Here is a 6,524-nt window from a genome sequence, read left to right as displayed (position 1 = left end):
TGAAGCATCCTCTGTTGAATGACATGTCAATTATCAGGGGATGGCATAACAAGGCAGAAATAAAGAGACTGAGCAGAGAATAGGGTCTCTCTCTCTCTGGAGATTAGATCCTTTGACCTTTTGGATAGTTTATACAGACATAAGAAAGTGGCTAACTATGGCAATATATTTGAGGGCTGATTACTACTTTGCTTCTTTATTAAGTCAAAAGTACAGAAAAAAAGGAAGTTTGATAATTCTTATTAAAGTGATACAAGTAGGAACTGTTCAATTGGAAAAATGAAAATAAGGCAAGATGCTGCTCAACTGTGCATTGGATTCAGGTTTGCATATTTAGCAAATATTATTTGATCAATTATAAAAGTGCACAGAACAACACACAAGCTTAGGGGAGACAATACAGACATAGGTAACTAGGAAAAAACAAGTTTCAGTGTAGGCCTGCAAAAAAAAAATTAACAAACACATTCTAAAATCACTTAGGAGTCTTTTTATTAAAGTACGCTAACTGATTTAGTACGCGCTAAATGCTAAGACATCCATTGCATTCCTATGGGCATTTTAGCATTTAGCACACGCTAAATCGGATAGCACACTTTAATAAAAGGACCCCTTAGTGATGTAACAATCCTTGTTGGGAAAACAGGCCCATGCTAATATTGTGTGCCGAGACCCAAAAAACACAGGGGTTAAACAGCTTGAGCATACTTCTCACCAAGAGCATGCAAAAGGGTGGAAGTATAATAAATTAAATATGCCCAGTTACTACTACTATTACTAATCATTTTAATAAGCTGCAATAATAGGTAGGCCCTGCTTGGCATAGTTTACAATCTAATCCATACAGGCAAGCAGGACACACACACACACACAAAGAGACTGGGGGGGGGGGGGAGGGGGCTCAATTTCAAAAAAATGCAGACATCCAAAAAACTATAGATATATCCAAAACACTAGGTTGGAGTGTCAAAAATGTATTTTTCCTCAATAGGACACCTCAGCCCCACCACTCCACCGCTATAGCATTCTCAAGACAGCGGGAAATTTATGTGGTGCCTCATCATTGGTCATCCATCTTAAGTGCTGCGTGATATTCTTTCAATTAACAGTATTGTAATTTAAATAATTAAATAATTTAAATGTAGAAAAGATCTAAGGAGACTTAATGAGGAGGAACAGAGATTGATTTTTTCACTTCATACGGTGGAACCTCGGGGACTGAATGGGGAGGTTGAATGGGTTACTTTGACTGGTGGATGAATGGACCAATGAGGCTTCTGAGGGGAGTGGTTATGACATCACAAGGTTTTGAATTTAAATGTGAACCGAGGCCGCTGCCGCCATCTTCCTTGTGAGTCGGGTGACAACAGCGACCTCGGTAAGTCGTATTTAAACGAGGGGAGTTGTTATGAGTGAGTTGGGGGGTGGTAGTGTGTATAGAATGGTTCACTACAGCTTCCCTATATTTTTTGTTTTATACACAGGGAGACCCTTGAGACAGCACTATATGTGCAAAACATGTCTGGTCAGACTCCCAGGTTCGGCTGTGTTTAAGCTAAGTATACAAGCTCTTTAAACTTTTCTACATTTAAATTATTTAATTATTTAAATTACAATACTGTTAATTGAAGGAATATCAAGCAGCACTTAAGATGGATGATCAATAATGAGGCACCACATAAATCTCCCGCTTTCTTGAGAATGCTATAGCGGTGGAGTGGTGGGGCTGAGGTGTCCTATTGAGGAAAAATACATTTTTGACACTCCAACCTAGTGTTTTGGATATATCTATAGGATTTGATTAGGTTGGTACAACTGTTAAGTATTGGCCATTGCTATACAAGCTGGACATCCAAAAAACAGCATAAACCAGCATTTAAATGTTCTAATCATCAGAACGTCCAGGTGTTGATTTTTAAAACCATCTTTCTGGATGTCTTGTGAGGTGTCCCAGTCCCTGCGCATCCAAAATTCCATGGAAGAACGTTGGGGGCATGTTCTGGGTGGGCTTTGGGCGGGCTTAGACTTGGACATTTTCCAGCAATAATCAAACATTTCCCAGGACAGGAGTTTCCCAAAACATCTGCAGTTAGACCTGTTATAGAAGCATCTAAGTACCACAAAGGTATCCAAACTGACCAAATGACCACTGCAGGGATTATATAAAGACTCCCTCCCACCCCCTAAAAATCCGAATGAAACCGTACATACCTGTCTCTAGAACAGCAGCACCTAATATGGGAAATTCTAGTAGAGCATCACACAGGTGTCTTAAGTAGCCTGGTGAGTGGACTAGTGAGCCATAGAGAGAAGGACCCAGGCCCATAAGTCACTCTAACCACTATATTTATGGTGGTGAGCCCACCAGAATCCTATTATACTGCCATATACAGTAGGTGCCACCTGCAGCCATAAGGGCTATTTGGGTGGTAGACAGGGGGTTATAAAAGGTTTTGGGAGAGTTTTGGAAAGCTCATCATACATTAGAAGGGAGTTATGGTGAGATGTACTTTTGGCACCCTTTATGTGAAGTTCACAACAGTGCCCTCTAAGGTGCCCCACTTCTCTATAGGCATGTCAGTATGACCAGTCTATTATAATCCTAGCCCTTCCCATGTCCAAATGGCCTGGATTTGAACATTTTCAAGTTGGACAGAGTTCAAAAAAGCATGGGATGAACACAGAGGATCTATAATCAGAAAATGATGGTACAGTGGAACCTTGGTTTACGAGCACAATTCGTTACAGAAGTATGCTCGTAGATCAAAGTGCTTGTATATCAAAGCAAGTTTCCCCATAGGAATGAATGGAAACTCGCTTGATTCGTTCTCCCCCAAGGCCACCGGCGCTGCTCCATACCCCCCGAGAACCGGCATCGCACCCCCCCCCAGCGATCCGGCATCCCCCCGCTTGTGTTGCCCCCCCCCCACCCTATGATCCAGCATCCTCCACTGAGCATCCAAACAGCATCCCTTACCCCGATTTGGCACCGGCACCAGCACCAACGCACAGGATATGCCGGTGCCCGATCCAGCATCCCCCCCCAGTGACCCGACATCCCCCGTCGAGCACCCAAACAGCATCCCTTACCCCAATTTGACACCAGCATCAACACCTAGGGCATGCCGATGCCCGAAGATCCTCCCTCTTGGCTGGGCATTGAAGATCCTCCCTCTTGGCTGGACTGGGCCTTGAGCATCTGTGCATGCTCAAGGCCTTCTGGTCTCGCTCTTCTGAGATTCTCAGAGAGAGCGAGACCAGAAAGCCTTGAGCATGTGCAGATGCTCAAGGCCCAGCCCAGCTAAGAGGGAGGATCTTCAATGCCCATCCTAGCCCAGCCAAGAGGGAGAATCTTCAATGCCCAGCCCAGCCAAGAGGGAGGATCTTCGGGCACCGGCATGCCCTGTGTGTTGGTGCTGGTGTCAAATTGGGGTAAGGGATGCTGTTTGGGTGCTCGACGGGGGATGCCGGATCACTGGGGGGGATGCCGGATCACAGGGGGCGCTCGTAAATCGAGTCAAGCTCGGTTTCCGAGGTGCCGATTTTGCAAAGGTTTTGCTTGTCTTGCAAAACACTCACAAACCGGTGCACTCGTAAACCGAGCTTTGACTGTATATGTATATTGAAGACCTAAGACCAGTATTGGACAGACTTGCATGATCTGTGTCCTGTATATGGCCATTCAGTTGAGGATTGGCTGGGATGGTTTAGATGAGCTGGAGTGAGCTTTGATGGAAGACACCAGTAGATGCAGAGCTTTGAGTTTCTGGCCCAGAAATATCTTTAAATAAAGGAACAATTTAAAAGGAACAATTTAAATTAAATCATTAAATTTAGAAAGAGTGTATGTTTGGGCAGACTGGATGGACCATCTGCCATCATTTACTATGTTACTATGAACTTTTTGTAGTCAAAAATGGTGAGCAAAAGACATCCAGATGATTTTCAAAAAAAAATTTTTTTTGAGATGTCCAGCAGTTTCAAAAAAATGGTAGTTTCTCTGCCCCTTATTTTAGATGTCTTGTGGGAAATGTCCAAAGTCAGACGGACACACTATTGAAAATGGCCCTCCATGGTTTCATTTACTATAAGGAATGATTTAAACATGGGTATTATAGAGGCAAATTAGGGGTCAAGATTTAAAATCAGCCTCAGAAAGACAGGCTCTTTAGTCTGAATTCAAATAGGGCCAGACACAGAGCATGAAAGTTTGGCTGGCTGGCTGAAAGTCGAAGAGCTGAACTATGCCCCACAGGATTCACTATCCTGCACCAACCAAGCTAAGGGAAGTGGGGTGCAGGAGTAGCAGTCTTGATCTGAGAGAATATCAAACTGTGCTGAATCTCCATCCCCTGTCTTGCTGAGTCAGAATGCCTCCTAATAAAGCTGAGCGATAAGGACCCAATATGGCCGCCTGTGATCTACAGAGCACTTCACAACAAGAACGGCTGAATCTGGTGACAGAGGTAACTCTGGGCTACCCTAGGTTACTGATCATGGGAGACTTTAAACCTTCACGTTGAAACTCAACACTTCCACTGCTGCCTTTCTTGATATGATGGCATCTCTAGGATTCACTCAGGTGATCAAATCTCCAACCCATGAAAAGGGCCATATGCTAGACTTGGTGTTCTGCAAAGGGAATGAAATCATTGAACACAAGGCTAGTGGCATCAAGATAACAACCCTTCCATGGTGTGATCATTTTAAAATTACATTTTCTTTTAAGGACTACATAAAAAAATGGGCCCAACCAAAGTTTAGAAATTCAAAATATGAAAAATCTGACTGCTAACTTCCTAGAGACCTTGTCTCTATTATGTTTTTCTTATTTTTATTTATAATCTTTTGTAAACGGCATTGAACTTATGGTTACGCGGTTGAGAAGCACGATGTTATGTTATCTCCTACCTACCCCAAGTGGTATGTTATGTTATCTCCTACTTACCAATGGCATTAGAAAAACAACCCCTCTACAGAAGGTCCTATGCTCTACAAACAAATTCTTCCCATGATTTTCCCCAGAACTATGGTCCTTAAACATCAAGGATGCCAACTGGAAAGAAAATGGCAAAAATCTTGCCTAGATGAAGACAGGCTCAACTGTAAGAAACACATGGCAATGTACTGCCAGATCTTAACAACAGCCAAAAAACAATATTTCTCTGAAAACATTGAACAAGCTGCAAATTCAACCAAGTAACTATTTTGAAATATTAAACAGCTTACTGTAAACCCCACAACAGAACCAGTTCTCACAGTTGCAACTAATTTGCAATGAGTTTGCCAAATATTTTGCCAATAAAATAAAGGTCTCCATCAAGACCTGCAGTTCCATCAAAGCTCCCATCAGCTAGGGCCTAATTGAAGGGGCCACTAAAATTGGTAACTCCTTGCTTGTGAAAGGGCAGTGGCCAACAACGCTAGAAAGAGCTGTGGTGCGCCCCCCCTACTGAAAAAGAGATCCCCTGATGACAAACTTGAAAACTACTGACCCGTTTCTAACATTCCTTTCCTGGCAAAACTTATAGAATGGAGAGTCTCCATTCAAATCAACTGGCTAATTGAAAGTAATTGCCTAGATCAGACATGGGCAACTCCGGTCCTCGAGGGCCGGAATTCAATCGGGTTTTCAGGATTTCCCCAATGAATATGCATTGAAAGGATACAGAGGGAGGAACCTAGGGCCCTGATTTGCTTAGTCAGGGCCTTAGGCTTACAGAAAGTATCTTCACTTCCGCATTGGTTCTCAACATTTCCAATACAAAGCCTTACCCTACCTTTCAATATTAACAATGAAAGGCAGAGAATTCAAGTTGGTATTGATAAGCAAAGGCTAGAGACACAAAGAACTTGTGATTCAATGATCAAATAGACATTTAAAGATGCTTTTATTTGTCTGTTCTTACTGTTAACTAAGACATCAGCCACAAAGAACTTGTGATTCAATGATCAAATAAAGACATTTAAAGATGCTTTTATTTGTCTGTTCTTACTGTTAACCAAGACATCAGCCAACAAAGTTATATTATTGTACATGACCCAACCAATTTACAGATTTAGAATAGTACAGGAAAGTCAGCAGGCAGGGGTACACAGACAGCAAAGATACTTACCTGTCAATCAAGTGTTCTCCGAGGATAGCAATCATATATTCTCACATGTGGACATCATCCATGGAGCCTGTTATGGACACTGCCAAGTGTAGTCACGTTAAATCTTTATGCAGTGCCCATATCACCCATCAGCTTGCAGGACCATAAGTTCAGTAACAAAGCTAAGAAACCAACTAGGGGAGGTAGGTGTGTTGTGAGAATAGATGAAGAGAAACTCTTGGTGGGTGGTTTGGAGGCTTTTTGATCAGATTAAAGCTCCGAGTAACAACTAGAAGCATCCATTGATCTGTTGTAACAACAGTCCAAAGCTAATGAAAATAGAGCAATCTGCCTCCAATAAGGATAGTGGGAGGCAGAATAAGAGTAACATTGACAATGTTCTTTAGAAAAGGACTGAGACTGAGGTCA

Source organism: Geotrypetes seraphini, chromosome 5 (assembly GCF_902459505.1).
Source record: "Geotrypetes seraphini chromosome 5, aGeoSer1.1, whole genome shotgun sequence".
Taxonomy (NCBI): domain Eukaryota; kingdom Metazoa; phylum Chordata; class Amphibia; order Gymnophiona; family Dermophiidae; genus Geotrypetes; species Geotrypetes seraphini.
This window is presented reverse-complemented; position numbering follows the sequence as displayed.